The sequence below is a fragment of the Simochromis diagramma genome, unplaced genomic scaffold, assembly GCF_900408965.1.
Source record: "Simochromis diagramma unplaced genomic scaffold, fSimDia1.1 OVJJ01000320.1, whole genome shotgun sequence".
Classification (NCBI taxonomy): Eukaryota; Metazoa; Chordata; class Actinopteri; order Cichliformes; family Cichlidae; genus Simochromis; species Simochromis diagramma.
The window spans coordinates 7,913,507-7,930,495 of NW_024386773.1; the positions used below are offsets into that span (position 1 = coordinate 7,913,507).

At 38.5% G+C, this 16,989-nt stretch overlaps 1 protein-coding gene across 13 annotated transcripts in view; it reads right to left on the reverse strand.

Moving 5' to 3' along the window:
- Window positions 1–16,989, reverse strand: part of rap1gapb (RAP1 GTPase activating protein b) — a 103,798-nt gene that overhangs the window by 32,470 nt on the left and 54,339 nt on the right. For 2 of the 13 annotated variants that reach the window (XM_040006197.1, XM_040006193.1), the window contains exon 1: window positions 4,221–9,638. The exons of 9 other annotated variants lie outside the window; for them this stretch is intronic. The gene's annotated coding sequence lies outside the window, so the exon portion shown is untranslated. Of the gene's footprint in view, window positions 1–3,927; window positions 3,960–4,220; window positions 9,639–16,989 lie in introns of those variants that run through there. 2 more of the 13 variants (XM_040006195.1, XM_040006199.1) reach the window with 2 other exon arrangements.

Sequence of the window (16,989 nt, forward strand, 5' to 3'; positions counted from 1 at the left end):
GGAGAAAGGGTAGAGACAGCTATCTCGTCTCACAACTCATGATCCTGCAGGGATTACAGTACGGATATATTTGATACAATTTTAAATTAATTTAATGTGACCAAAAGTCCAAACCAGGTGACTTTCATTTACTTTTGTAGAAGACAGTTAGATGTGTTTAGTGATGACAACCCTATGGGAGAAGACACTGAGTCACAGAAAGACTAGAAAATCCAAGAAAACAAAACAAAACACAGGGACCACAAGAGGTAGAATAAACATATAGACTCACAAAAGACTGAAGGATACCTACAGAGAGCTGTAATTACACAGGGAACTTATTAGGAATATGCAAACCAATTAAGGTAGGGCAGAGAGGCAAGGGCACAGAAAGCAGGACTTAATGGCGGAACGAGAAACACAAATAAATGAGTACAATTGAAGCCACTAAATATTTCAAGGTCTCTGACAGTGGATTATGCAGAGTGTCAGACAGGCATTCAAGAGAAAATAGATGGCGATTCCTTTTTTATCAATTGAATGCCCGTTCAAGCAGTTTGCTTACAAACAAGTGTTATTTCTTAATATTAAATGCTACACAGCTTCTCTCATTCATTATATAAAATGGGCCACAGTTACACTAAATACTCTGCTATGTTTGAATGAGCTCTGGATGTAGAACAGGTCACGCCTTTGAACAGCAGCTGGCAGATGTGAGGGTCACTGTGTCATGGTGGTTGGGTGACTGGAACACAGGAAGCTCAACCCAAGAAACACCTATCTAGCTAGGTTAAACAGTGTGAGCTGACCTGTCTACTGCCAAACAGCCAACCGATGATCCCAATTGAACGGTTTATTCTTTATCTAATTAATTATTTGCACACTCGTATTATTTAGACATATGTGTATACAAAGAAAAGGGGGGGGAAAGACAGAGAAAGAAGGTAAATCATGACTTATCACTTTCTCTCCTCTGCTGAGCAAAACACATTGCTCATACCAGTGTTAATAAAAGATCCTTGATCATCTGCTTTTATGGGCTGAGCCCACAGTCACCACCACAAACATAAATTTGTCATAGTTTTTTCTTCTTGACAGCACATTCATCTCATAGTTACACCTATTTCTCTGTGGCATACATGCTGTGCACAAAGCTTCTCTTTTTTTTCCTTTTTGAGGTTGAATTCTTGTTACAGCTGGAACTGTATAAAGGTGTGTGTCACCTAGCAACATCACCTAACCCCTGAATCACTCTAAGATGCTCCATTTAAAGAAAATAAGCCCAAAATCTAGGTTACACGTGAAAGTTGGGAGAAATTAAAATGAATATGGGCACTATTAATAAAGATAGTCTTTTTTTTTTTAAACAATTACCTCCAGTTATCCAAGTAAAACATATTCTTGATTTGCTGAATATTATATAGGACATGTATAAATGATAAATAATTATAAATAATTACCCAAATATGCCAGATATGCATTTTAATTTCAAATTTCTTTGGCTAACAGACTGTAAAAGGAAGTTAAACAGCATGACACAGAGCCACTTTAAGCTTTCATTTTTGACACACTGATAACACCTAATAATAACTGCAAAATGCTCAGTCTATGCAACACTACCGATGATACCATAGACAAACAGTGAATCTGCATAAGAACCGATACTGATCTTCAGGCCTTTTAATTTCTGGATTACAGTCTTATTCTAATTTTATTCTTCATTTCTGCTCCCAGAAATTTCTAAAATGGACACAAAGCATTCTGAATCTAAATCCACCAATTAATCCTGTGTTTACCAGCAGCAACCTCCACGGACTGCCAGGTCATGAGCTCTGATAAGCATTCCAGCTTCCTGTTCTCCAACCAAGGCACAGGCTGTGCGGCACCTGCCAATGCCAATGAGCAGGACAACACTGAATGCTCTACAAACTGGATTTAAAATATTATTTTGAGTAGTTTGTGTTTACAGGGGTACTGTAGTCCCAGAGAGCATGCAGGGTCATGGTCAGACAAACAGAGGAAAACACATTTATTTAGTTTATCAAATTAACAGTAAAATGTACTGGCCACGTAAATATGATTTCTCTTCTCTAAAAGTCACATTTGGATCCAAGACTATGAAACCATACCAGCAAAACTAGATGGGTGCCAAACTTCACGCGAAGAAATAATACATAAATACAACACAAACACACATCTAAATCTTTAAGCAGCAAAATAATAACATCAATTTCACATTAATAGTTATTATAGGTCTGTTACAAACGCCCATATTCTCAAATAGCTACAGTTCTTTGCATACCCTCCGTTAAATGCAACTGATCTATCCATATAACGAGAAAAGCTGCAGTTGTAGTTAATGTTAGTTATTACAAAATTGTGAAATAAAATCAAACATTAACCTTTTGATTCACACCAAAATAATTGCAATGTGCTCTTTCGCTTGTGCTATAACCCTCTAAAGGTTTAATTAAAATTGGAAAGATTATTTTTTTGTGTAATCTTGCTAACAAATAGACAACAGGACAAATAAACATTATTTTACAGCTTGACACAAAAGTTAAAATATACTGACAATTTGTCATTTTCTGTTTATCAGTTGTCTAACAACTCTGCCTTCAGTCAGCCTAAGGTCAGGTCTACAAGCATGAAAAAGCAGAAAATGGTTATCTAAAACGTTCATCTGAAGGGTCATCTGGGAGGCTCATCAGCGATAACCATCTACAGTGGTTATCAAACAAACAGTAGAGACCCCAGGCTAAATACTGGCTGAACATGAATATTGCACATGTCCGGCTCAATGATGCATTGTTTTTTTTGGCAAACAAACGATAACCACGGGCACTGCAGGAGGAGTCAGATATCATCTGGTCGAGTGCTGCTATGGTAGAGTAACCTTGCCTATTAATAGTACAGTAAGTTTATCCATTAAAGCTTACCATAATGGGTTTAGGAGACAACTTATGCACAGCAAGGAGACCTCGGTGCATTTTAAATGAGATCACAAATGCTACCCAGTGCTTTGTAACTAATGCCTAAATGAGGTAGGATTAATGTATGCAACAAGAAGAAATCAAACTTTCAAAATTACCTAAAATAAGAGCATCATAAAGATCCACCCAGTTGTGTTTGGTCCAATTAATAATTTTAGGTCATATAGTTAAATTAAAACAAAAATCCAATCCAACTACATAAGCAATTTGCACAGACAAATATAGTTATGCATTTCAAATGCAAATCTCCCCACAAAAAGCAATAAAACAAATAAACCACCACTAAATAAAGTCAGCACAAGAACAACAGCCCCATTATCTAAACCACAACATATTTATTTATCCTGCTTTGCTTCCACTAGTACCGGGTGTAAAGCAGTAACTGTGTTTTGCTAAAATGGTGATCAAAATCATCATCATCATGTCAGCTTTTCCCTTGATGTGTCACCACAAAACAGAGCCTGGAGTTGCTGCAAAATGAGTGAACTAGAGACTTTGCTTTGGCAAAGCACAAACTCTGCGGACACGCTGGCACATTTTCTGCTTGATAACTGTTGACATTACAGTCAAACAAAACTCAAATGAATGTGAGCGCTCAAACAACAGAATGCTATTTTCCAATTCATCGTCCTTGGAGCGGCTTCAGGTTTCACTCTTCAATAGCTCTGCAGATTCAATTCTTGCTCTTGGCTCGGGCTTCGGAGATTCATAAATACTGAACAAAAATGATATCAGGATCACGTTTTAGCTTTAAGAGTAATGTCCTGCTTGGCTGCATCCTTCCTTTTACCAACAACAACACAGACATGGACATGCACACACCCACATGCACACACGCGCAGCCTCAAAGAGACAAGTACACATAAACCCCTAAGCTTTGCAGGTCCACTTAGTAGAGAGCAACTAATCTAATCAAGTACAGCAGCTAATGCACAATGAAAGCAGAGTCATTTACTCGAGATGCCAGTCAGCCACTTCCTGGTTGGACTAGAGAGAAAGAGGGAAGGAGATAAAGAGAGCGAGAGAGAAAGTTCAACATTCAAAGTGGCATTTGATAAAGAGATCAATGCAGATCAGGATCAGACGGAAACACCTACACAAGAGTAAGACTGTTCTTTAGCTGTTTCTATTCTGTCATTCGCTTTCTTTCATCTGTCTATCTTGGGTTGAGTTTGGCTCAATTCATCTATCTTTCAGCAGTTCATCCTAACAGAGCCAGTGTGCTCCATCATCTCTTTCCATGCTTACCCGCCTGTAGTACTGGCTCACTTGCAGCTCAATCTCTCCTCAACAACTTGGTGTTCCTCTATGTATCGCTCTCTCCGTTTGTCTGACTCACTCTCTATCCTCCAACACCTGCTGTCGGAGATCAGCCTCTCTCCTGTCAGATGATGCTGAGAGCAGCCCTCCCTTATCCTCTCTCTCCGTCCTGCCCTCCCTGTTTTGCTCTCTCCCTCGCTTCCCATTCCTCACATGCATGCCAGCGTTTTCCTGTCTGGTTTTATTCCGAGGCAAGCACAAACGCTCTCTTCTCGCTGTTTCTTACTCTCCCTCCCTGCAAAGTATCCCCTTTGTTTTTCCGCCTTCCTCCCACTTTTTCTGATAATCTATGATCAAGATGTGTCCATCCAAGTTTTGAGTGTTTCTTTGCTTTGCATTTTCATTGCTTGTTAATAACAGATTCTATTAATTCAAAATGACCAAATGCTGCAGTTGGATGTTGGCTTTTTTTTTTTTTAATAAAGAAAAGGGACATTACCTAATCTGAACCACAATATCAGATCTCTCTGTCCTATTATCTGCCTCACTCTGACAGCTTGTTTCAACATCATAAAACCCCTGCTGCACAAATTAGCCTAACCATTCCATTGTCCATTTGACACAACAGTGGCAGGCAGTTAGCTGAAAAGCTCTCCAATGTTGCAGATTTTGAAGCAGACTCACACATAATGGAGAAAATCACTGGCTCAGCCCACAGAGGAATAAGCACAGGTACTGTTGGCTAATGCATTACTGAGTAATCACATTTTCCTTTTTGTTAGGAAGCTAGAGACATGTTACAAATCAAGGTACAAAATCTCACACGGATGTTTGAACGACTTGAGTTATTTTCTATCTATGTATTTCACAGGGTATAGTATACATAGTATGATATATATTGGCGAATTTTCATACTCAAATCATTCATTGACCTTTCAGGATTACAAAACCTCTATCAATGAGGGACGAAAGACACAATTCTGGAAATAAACATTTCATCAGAGTTCATTCAGAATTTTTTTTTGTGACTGGCAGTAACACTCCCCTCTACAATGATGAAATTTTACTCTAATTTGGACTGTCACAATGTCCTCTTTTTGTTATTGCCAAAGCGAGGTTTACACTATCACAACATCTGTGGGAATTTTCTGAATAAAAGCTTTCAAAATCATCTTTAAATTGAGCACATTACTGGGCTGACCACAGAGTCAAGCTCAGTCTGCAATCCCAGTATATCAGCTGACAGCAACTCAGCTTAATGCCAAACCACATCAGCTGCTGCCTCACTTGCTACCATTCTTTATGCCTTTTTGGCAAACTTCACATAGACCTACATAGGTAAAAACTGCTTAAGCCTGACGACAGCTGCTGCTCTCTGCACGTCATGCTGTAACCCAAGACCAAACGAACTCCACCTTCCATATTGTGTCGGACTTAATCTGCTTTGTTCTTTGCTGGAGTCTTGTTCCTGTTCTCCATGTCCCAAAGCAAGGTCATAGAACCAAATACACCAAGTCTTCTTCTGACCAAAGTCTGTTTGTCTCTTTTGGAAATTAATTATACTCAAAATGCTAATATAGAGTGGTGAAGTAAGAGTCAATCTTTATTAAACTATGACGCTTATTATCAATACAACTAAAACATAAACAACATAACAGAACTGACTTTTCCCCTCCCCTAGTGGTCTAGTTTTCAGGTTTTTCCTTTCCTTGTGTCCTCCTGCCCTCATCCTATACTTTCCTCCTGTCTATAAGACAGTAAAGGACAACACTATGGCTACCGCACACAGTCACAAAAACTTCTATAAAAGGCATTCACTAGATTTCCTATAATTTCCCAGCTTCTCATGTCCACCTCTCCGCACCAAATATAGAATAGTAGAAGAGAAGTGTTCGTGCTTTCAGATTTTAGAAAATAAGTTATTATTCAAAATGAGTCACAGAAATTTTTTTGGGAGAGGGGGTTGTGACTCAGCTTTCTAACACTCAGTGCTATTTATACAAGACTATCCCACACATACAGCAGTTAGGAAGGTCTGATAAATGATCGACTATTTTAAAGAGAAATAAAGAAGGCTCTACTTTTAGAAAACATCACTGTCTAACTGCTCACATATTTTCTATATGAAATATAAGCCAGGCTACAAGTATTACAAAAGCTGCAAGAGGATGTGACTCAAGGCTTTTGATGCTAGTTCACACCTACCACACCCTTGAGAATATAATGTTCCGGGTAGCACATGCACACTTACACAAGCCAGGGTGAAACAATGAAATGAACACAAAAACTCAGTTTTCATTTACTGCCCAGGAGATACTGTTACACTAGATTACCGATATTCTGCTTTTGTAGCAGATAAAGCTGTGCTACCAGCCACCAAGGAAAGATTCCCCAGGGTTTGCAGGAATCACCAAGACATAGTTGAGCCCCAACAGGTAGAGCAGAGAGGCAGCATGAAGCATGCAGGTTAAGTACAATCAACACCTTTCTGCCTGTTAAAGCCTCTGAGCTGCCAGCGGGGTGGAGCTGGAGTTGAAAGAGGATCTATGCTTACATGGGGCACAACAAATGGAAGTCAGGCTAGAAGCAGGTTGACTATACACATTATGACTACTTTTTTCTGCCCCTCAGAGTTAGTTTATGGGAATTCAGCAGTGTTAAGTTAACCATACAATTTGCAATTATGGGAGCAACTATATGTGGTTCATGCTGACTCTTTTTTTTTTCTCCCAGTTCCCCTCTATGTATTTCTCACTGTGACTCTGTCTGCACTCAGTGCCCTCCTGAGGCAGCCTGACTAAATTTAACATTTACACACCACACACTGCACAGAGTATTCAGCATTTAAAGCAACACGCTAACGTTTTAATTTAAAATATTGTTTTCCCCCCTTTTGACATAACATATATACTAGCAGACAATAAGATATACTTGACTTCCTCCCTTAAAATGTTATGCAGCCACGTCAGTGTTATTTGGAGCTCCTCCCTCCATCAGCCTGCAGTTTTGAATTCTCCAGCACCTCTCATGTACAAACTTTACTGACCAATTGAGTATAGCTGAAATATTTTTAACAGTACCTTCTGATGAATTGTGGCTTTGAAAGTTCAAAATCAAACCTAGTTTCTGATGTCTTAAGACTGATCTCAGTTCTACCAGTGGTTTAGGAGCTCTGTAACCAGCACAAATATAGCTGTCAGCTTTCACGCCCCTCTTCTGCTGTGGAACCAGCTCCTAGTTTGGATTCAGGGACAGACACCATTGATGCTATTGAGATTAGGCTGAAAACTTTTCCTTTCCTTACTTAGAATGCAATAGGCCTAGGCTGCTAGGGGTTTCCCATGATGCACTTCTTCTTCACTCGCCTCTATTCTCTCTCTATGTGTTTATACACCACTTTTAACCACATTTAAACATTATTATTGATTTCTAGCTCTCTTCCACAGTGTGTCTTTTCTCCCTCCCCTTACATCACAATGACAGCAGTTGGCCATCCCTCCCTGAGCCTGGTTCTGTTGGAAATTTCTTCCTGTTAAAAAGGGGGATTTCCTCTCCACTGTTGCCAAGTGCTTGCTTATTTGGAGTCGTCTGATTATTAGGCTTTTCTCAGTATTTTGAATATAAAGCACCTTGAGGTGACTGTTGTTGTGATTTGGTGCCATATAGATAAAAATGAATTGAATAGTATCACATAATTATCATTAGTAGCATTAGGGTGCAGGACGTGGCTTTGAACTTTTTTTTCTTTGTAAGGTTGGAAAAGGAAGCAGTCCTTTCACAATAACAATGTTGTCAGCACTCCCAGAACCCCACTGGCTCCCATAATTACTTAGATATTGTGTGCCCACCTCTATTGATTTTGGCAGTCATAATCTGGACTCAAACTGAGTGTGAAATCACATGACCATGGTGCGGCAGATACCATATGGTTGACAGATTACAGCTCATCCACAGCTTACAATACTGTAAGTCTCTGTTTTTCTGAATTTTATGAAGGACTTTAGATTTAAATGAATTTTTGTATATCCACAAAATTTAACTTTTACGTTCAGTTTAGGCAAAAGTGGTTTTAAAATATTGTAATTTGTCCCTAAATAATACCATAGCCATGTATGGCTCATGTTAGTATTTTCTTCTATTTCCTCTAGGATTTTTGACAGTGATTTCGATTTTGATGTGTTTATTCATCTATTTTCCTCTACCTGCAACTTATCACAAGTTTGCAAAGAGCTTTTACCAATGACCCATTAATACTTCCTTTTTAAATGTGTCAGGGATGTTTGGCTCACATGTGGAAAGCAATGAATACAGATGTTAGCAACAAAACCCATATCCTAAGTGGATGTTCCCCGATGTAACCCCAACAGCAAAATAAGGAGAAAATAAGTCATCAATGCAGGATGTTTCATTTAGTTTCTTTAAAAATTACAAATAACTTTGTCTCATCAGCCTTAACAGCTGAAACTGTTTAACGCAAATACACTTTTTTCACTTTTTTGTTAACTCAATAAAAGAAAACTGACATTTTTATAGTGACCAAGTAACAAAACCTGAAAACCAAGTGATTATCTGGACAAAATGAAAAAAGAAAAATGTTTGATTAATTTAACACCATCAGCCTTTTCTTTTTTTTAACATTTAATTACACTTACACGTTTTAGCTACACATATTCAACTGCTTAGTAATGCGCATGAGACTCATTGCATGCACTTAGGCATGCAGATATAGGGAAGAGGACTTGCAGAAGTTCAAACTGACCATTGGAATGGGGAAGAAAGTTGATTTAAGTGAATTTGAATTTTGCCATTGTTGTTGTGCTAGCTTGAGAACTTCTGCAACTGCAGACTGAGACAAGGTTCCAAGCAACCTTGTCTCATTTCCAAAAAATAATCAGTTAGCGGCAGTTCTATGGGTGAAAATGCCTCGCTGATGTCAGAGTTTAGGGCAGAATGGCCAAACTGCTTTAGGGAGGCAAAAGTAATTCAAATAACTCGTTACAACCAAGATATGCAAAAGAGGAGTTCTGAATCTTGAAGCAAATGGGTTACAGCAGCAGAGGCCTCCTGTAGCCTATACACACTGGGTGGCACTCCTGTCAGCTAAGAACAGGAAACTGAGTCTGCAGTCCACATGGATTCACCAAAACTTGATAAAAGAGACTGGAAAAAGGTTGCTTGATCTGATGAGTCTTGGGACACTTTGGGCCTCTTACTGATCATCGTTTAAATGCTGGGACTGACCTGAGTATTAATGCGGACTCTTTTTATGACAACACCATCTTCTGATGGGTACTTCCAGCAGAATACAGTAACACACCATTAGGGCTGGGCCATATCATACCGTTTACGGTAATACCGGTATAATGTCGGGCAATGATAAGAAAATGAAATATCGCGATAGAATATGGGTAAAACGCGCATGCGCAGTGTTTTCATACGCACATGGAGGAAAAAGCGTGCCGGTGACGGAGAATGAGAAGGGCGAAAGCGGATCGTTAAATGAAACGGATGAACCAGAAGTGGTTTGTAAAAATGCTGCAACTTCAGTGGTGTGGAACTGGTTTAGCTTTCGTCCGTCAGATACACAACAAAACACTATTTTTGGTAGAGCATGCTAGCGGGCCGTCGTTATTACCGTGTTTTTTGGAAAATACGGCACACTTGAAATCAATCCTTTGATTTTTCTGAAAATCGACAGTGCCCCTTATAATCCAAGTGTGCCTTATGTATGAATTCTGTTTGTGTTTACTGACCTCGAAACGACTTTATGTGGTACACGGCGCTCGAAAATCTGTCAAATGTTTTAGTACGACTTTGCTAAGCTACGAAGCCGCACCGCTTGATGGATTGTCGGAGCATTACGGCTATTGTAGGCAGGAGCCTCACGGAGTGATACGTACTGTGCTTCAACATAATATTACCGTATTGTGTGTGTATAACCTCTTTTTAAGTTTTGTGGATATTCTACATGGTTATGCTGAGGATATGTCGGCCAATTTCCACTGGAAATGCCTTTTGGTTAAACTGTCAGCAAGGAATTTGCATTTGCACTGTTAAATTTTAACATAACTTTAATACACATAAAAAACAGCTGCCTGTTTAAGTGGAAATACATTGATGTTTTTTTTTTGCGCTAATAAAGTTGTGGAGTTTTGTCTAGTGTCAATTATATCGTCAGTTATATCGTTATCGCAAATTTTCAAATGTATATCACGATAAATATTTTTGGTCATATCGCCCTGCTCTACACACCATGTCACAAAGCTCAAATTGCATCAAACTGTTTTTTCAAACATTGAGGTAACTGTATTGAAACATTATCCGCAGTAACCAGATCTCAAAACTTTGGCATGTTGTCTAAGGCGAGGTTCACATCTTGGTTAAGCAGCCAACAAATGTGCAACAACTGCATGATTCTATCACATCAATATGGTCCAGAATCTCTGAGGCTTGCTTCAAGCTCTTTCTTTGATTCTATGATGCAAAGAATTAAGGCAGTGCTGAAGGCAAGAGGGGCTCAATTTTAGCAAGGTGTACCTAATAAAGTGTACCTAGTAAGATTGTAAACTTACACTACAAATAAAGTTTTAAAATCAAAACCTTACACTTTCAGGGCCCTAATCATGAAGGAACAGAATCATAAGTGGATTGAAACAAACACCACTCCTAAGTTTCTGAGTGTCTCTGTGACTAATTGGGTGATTAGAGCTATTGGGATTTTATTGGCTTTTCCCTGTGGCACAAAAGGGCACAAAAAAAACAAAAACTAAACAACATAGTTAACTTCAAAAAGAGGAGGAAATGATACTTAAAGGATATGATGTGAAAAGGAAGAATATGAAGGAAACTGATGTACGACATGATAAAATGGTGATTCAGGCACACAAAATCAAGGTAGCACATGATAATTAGAAGTTGTTAAATTTACATGCATAATAAAAGTACGGAAGATGAAAGAAAAAAAAAAGCTCAGACCAATTATCACTACTGACGACATCAAGTGATTATGAGTCATTCTAGAAATCTCATCACCAAACGACATTGTCTTCCCCATTTTACAGACAAAAGAAAGTGTCACGCTTCATCTCCAGTGACAACCTGGGATTTGGAAATTAGCTTAGAAATATGTGACACTAATTGCATATACGTCATTGGATAAGTGTGAGGACTGATTTGATAGTGTCATTTAGAAACAATGCACATAACTGTCACAAAGCAAACCATTGATGCATACACTAGTCAAACAGTTATACTGTTGGTATGATGCATAATTTCATCCATCGTCATCATCGTCATTCGGCTTTTCTTTCTTTCATCCTGCTCACAGAGATATATGCAGGGGCTAATTGATGCGTCTCCTGATGTGAGATGTAATAGAGCTTGATTACATGGAGTTGACCTTCTGATAATTTGAAATGACTACAACATCAGGCACCATTACCCCCTCAATAAGCTCAAGCTTTTCAATTAATTAAATAAAAATGTCTTTATATTGAGACAACAGGGAAGAACGTGAACAAGATGTTTTTGTAATGTTATAAGAGATTTAAAGAGTAGATATTACGCTAAACTCTAAACATTTATTATTGTAATCTCCTTGAGAAGCTTTACCCAGTTTACCCGGTCCTTTGTGCGAGCCTTCAGTCTAACAAAAACAATTTTATTCTCTTCTGTGCTACAAGAAAATTATTTGAATAGTGAGCAGGTGGGCAGTACTTTAAAAAGATCCTAACATACAAAGTCATCATTTACCATCCACAGCTGCATGCTAGTATCTAATTAACTGAAGAGGCGTACTAAATACAATAAATAAGGCAACCCCCATCTGGTACCATCGCACTGGTGCTTTCTGACTCTGGCCTCAGAACAACCTCAATAAGTTGACCAGATTCCAAACACACTGAGTTGTAATGATTTTATCTGTGAACTTACTTTGGAATAGACACACAGGGTTGCAGGAGAGGTCTCTTTTTTGGTTTGGATACCAGTCAAAATGACACATAGTCAGCCCATAAACAAACAAAAACAAAAGTCAATACCACTTCTTTTGACCCATGATAAAATAGAGCTGTCTAAACAAGTGCTGTGTCACCACTCAAAATGATACAAAAAAGGTTGTGAAAGGATTTTGTTCTGTTCTCACTGAAAGCCTCTAGAGATAATTAACATTAGTCATACTAATTGTATTATGCAAGATATGAATAATAAGATAAGAGGTTCTTATAAAACAAAAGCATATTTGGAGAGGCTGTTTTGGAGTGTGATTTTTTTTTTTTTTCTGTTTTAAGCTCGAAACATTTAAATTGAATTTTACATTTATTTTCTATCTTCGAGGCATCCTTTAATCTCTTTTTCCATAACTGGAAAATCCTAATTGACAGTACAGGTAAAGATGAGTTAAGTATAGGTAATCAACAAACCACTGTAAATAAAACTAAGTGCACACAGACTGTGAACACAACTTCAGTTTTGTTACATTAGACTTGTGCAAACCTGCATGAGGCTTGTGTTATGCTATGCTGGTAGAAGCACTCTCCAAAGTTAATATTATATGTTCATGGTGTCAGAAAAGTAAGGAATTGTTAAATTACAGTAGAAGCACTGATAGTTTTTTCTTTTTGTTCCTTTTTACTGAGATGATTGAGTTCAATGTAGAAAGAGCTGATCACTTACTTGACATATAAGAGTAGCCTTTGGGCAGAACTGACCCTCTATAGGGCGAAAAACAAGACAGGCAATAGTATGAATGGGGCAGAGTGCTGAAGCTCAAGATGAAGGGAACAAAGGTTAGAGGAGAGTGACACCAGCTACGCAGAGCAGCTGATATTCAAACCAAGTGACGATCTGGTCAAATTGGTGCTAGGAGACAACCAATGAGCTTTCAGAGTGCACTAGCATAATTTAGAGCAAAAAAGGAACGCAAGAGAACAAACAACCTTGTGCACTTCATATTATATATATATATAAATACTGTAGGAGGTCGTAAATGTTCGATGGTACGACATGAACTTGCCCTAGAATAACTGGTGAGTTAAACTCTGTACCAACAGATACAGGACTGTCCAATTCATTGAGTACCAAAATGAACTCATTTTGATGCAGTTGCCTTTTCACCCGTTATATCTGAATCCAAATAAACATCTGTGGGATACCAAGGCAATACAGGAAGAAATAAAGGGTATGACACAATATTAGGAAAGTTCTTTTTACAGTTTCTTTATGTTGCATTTATGCTTTTAGGTTTATGACTCCTGACAGGAGTTCCAATGTGGAAAATATAAAAGGTTCAACAAGTTTGTTTTTCCATCTGACAGTCGCTGAGCTGCAATTGGCTACGCTCTCTCTTCCTGTTTGCTTTCTCCCCATGACACTGACCACCATATTAGGATGAATACTGGCCATTAACAGCAATCTGAAGTGGCACGGATACCCAATTAGAGGCCTCTTCGCCTCACTCTTTTTTATCTTTTAACACTGAAGAGCACTTCATTACCACTCATCTCCTAGTGTCAGTCAAAGGCTTGATTAGGCTCATAGCAGTTGTACTGTTCAGATTAGATGGCTACAAGGCAACAGCTGTGCACACACACAATATAAATATATCCCACTATCCCAAAATAAAAGCCCCTTCAGGTGTGTCCTGTACCAAATGAGTTAACTAGTAGTGATTTTCATTTATAATGACAAATATAGATGCAGTATAAAAGAAGTACTATTTTTCCAGTGTATCTTCAGTATCACAGTCTGGATACATCACTCCTACATTATTTCAGTGCTTTCCCTCATTAGTGGAAAACTGAGTTGTTAAGAATGAAAATATGGCCACTTTCAGATTGACAATTTCTTGCAGAAATGCCATGGCATTTATTCTGGCCTGCTTATTGCAGCACAACAGAATCTTTAGACTGAGGAAGATAAGCACCACCATTATTCAGAGCAATCAAGTTAATGAGTGTTTAATTGGGAACTGTGCTGTGAGCAGTTTAGCAGTAACATAAGTGTTTTCTCACTTTTCACAAAGTGAACCTCTTTGTCCAAGTGATTCAGGGCTCAACACGAGCTGAAAGTGCATTCTAGAGTAAGGTGACGGAGATACTGGTGCTCGTTAAGAGTGACAGAAAAGTGCGGACGCTGCGTGTTTGTCCACCGTCACACTCACTCACACCGACAGTACTCCTGGCTGGTTGAGAATAATGTGATGGATTTGAGGCAGTGGCATATGGCAGGGAATCCAAGAAACCCAGTTTTAATGACACACACTTTGAGCTCATATCGTAAATCTTCCCGACATGGTCCTGTGCCTCTTACAATAGCTGTGGGACAGGCTAGGTAACAGAGGTGGAGAGATGCAATTAGTCACACACTAACAATCAAAAGTTTGGAAATATGCATGTATTGAAAAACAGATTTAGTTTTAATTAAAATAAATTAAATTGATTGGGAATGTTGAATATGATAATTAATGATTAATGGAGTCAAATATGAGGCATTAACCTCCGTAAGGTTAATGGAATAACTGTGAGCATACAGAGGCTAAGCCTCATTGGCCATCACCTCTGTTTTCGATCGTGGCTGAAGAGTTCGGAGTTCGCCTTGTAATCGGAAGGTTGCCGGTTCGAGCCCCGGCTTGGACAGTCTTGGTCGTTGTGTCCTTGGGCAAGACACTTCACCCGTTGCCTACTGGTGGTGGTCAGAGGGCCCGGTGGCGCCAGTGTCCAGCAGCCTCGCCTCTGTCAGTGCGCCCCAGGGTGGCTGTGGCTACAATGTAGCTTGCCATCACCAGTGTGTGAATGTATGTGATGTGTAAAGCGCTTTAGGGGCTAGTAAAGCGCTATACAAATACAGGCCATTTACCATTTCTGATTGACACATTGTGTTACCTGTTCCAGGTGTGTCAGTTTAAACATGATTGATCATTCGAAAGAAAAAAAACCATTCACAATTAAACAAGGCTAACAACTGTCATGCTTATTTTAGATACAATACAACAGCGGTCCCCAACCCCCGGGCCACGGACCGGTCCATGAGTTGTTTGGTACCAGGCCGCGAGAGTTAAGGCTTGGATGTGACATTTATGGTTTTTGGGGTTTTTATCCTTAACTTGGTTTCCCTGGGAGTCTTTTCCCATGTGTTATGAATAAATTTTCTATATATTTTCATGTACTTTATATTTGTTTTGTAGTTGTGTGTCTTATTTTGAAAGAAATATTTACACGTTACCATAGCGACCAGAGTATTAAGGGGGATAGAGGAGGATTTTACTCTCAATGTTGTTGGCGCATTTCAGGAGGACGCTGCCAATAACGTTACACAATTACACAGTGAATTCGCATTTATTATTATATTTACAAAATGCCACAGTTTTTCTCTTGGTCGTATCATTTTATTTGTTGTATTTATCTGTGACACCTGAAAGGCCAGTCTGTGAAAATATTGTCTGATATTACACCGGTCCGTGGCGCAAAAAAGGTTGGGGACCGCTGCAATACAATCCAAACAACATTATTCCATCAGTGAAACTGATAGTGGGCCTTTAGATCAAAGCAAAGAACTCTAAATAAAAAAAACTTGATGCTAAACGTGGAAGATAAAATAAAAACGTGATTGCTTTTTGATGGTAAAGTGGGAGATTTTTGCAGAATAAACAGGATCTAAGTTGATCTTTCCATTTTGCAACAGCATGACAAAAGCAGTTCCAGACTATGTAAGCGCTATTCAGACAAGATGTAGCCAGCTGGTTATCTGCTACAGGATATTAACCCTATTGACCTACTGTGTTAGCAAGTTAAATGTGTGTTTCCTATCAAAACAATCCAAATTGCTCAAACTACTTTCTAATCTAAAACTAATTTCTGCAGATTACAAAAATAAATTCACCCCAGAATACTGAAGATCTCAAATGCTGCGCTGCAAATGAATTAAACTGTATTAAGCCTTTAATAAGTAAGCCTTGCACTTGCATTACGTTTTTTAACTGATTTAACTGATCAAAATGTATAATTTCCTCAGTGACTGCAAACTTTTAGGTGGTTGTTCAGATTTTTCCAAGTATGCAGAGCTGTTAGAACAAAATGTAATGGACAAATAAACTCCTCAAGAAATCCCTCTTTGTGCCCCAAATAATTTGATAGTAAATATCTTGCTGATATCTTGCTTTTCCCCCCCACTTTCTAATCTAAATGCAGCCTGAGACTGATGGAATACACAATTGGCATAATGACTCAGTGATTACAATCACAAAGCAGTGCTGTGGATAACTAGTACCTGCATAGCCCTGCCCCGAGGCACCATTAGCATCTGCTTCAGACCTGTTTGCAACCGAGAGAAATTGAAATCCTCATAATGAGATTCAGCGGGTGTGTGAGGGTGTATTCTCCTCCAATGAGCTTGAATTATCCATGCACCTTCAATTTCCTCCTTTCAGTATTTCATCTATTGTCCTTTCCAAACTCATTATGACTCAATTTCTGTCTAATTCTAAGGCCTATTTGATGTACAAAAACAAACCAAGGCATTTTTTTTGCAAATTCCCCCTGAAGAAAAAACAAAGAAAATAAAAATAAAAATGCTATTTTCATGTGCCACATACACATTAAGAAAATCTAAATAGCATTTAGCCTAATTACAAAAAACAAATGATATTGTAAACATGTAAATGATTATTGTATAGTAAACAGTTTGTGATACTGACCTTTGTTTCCTTGGTTTAATGTTTTATGAAACTGTAAAACATTTACATACGAACTTGCATATAAAC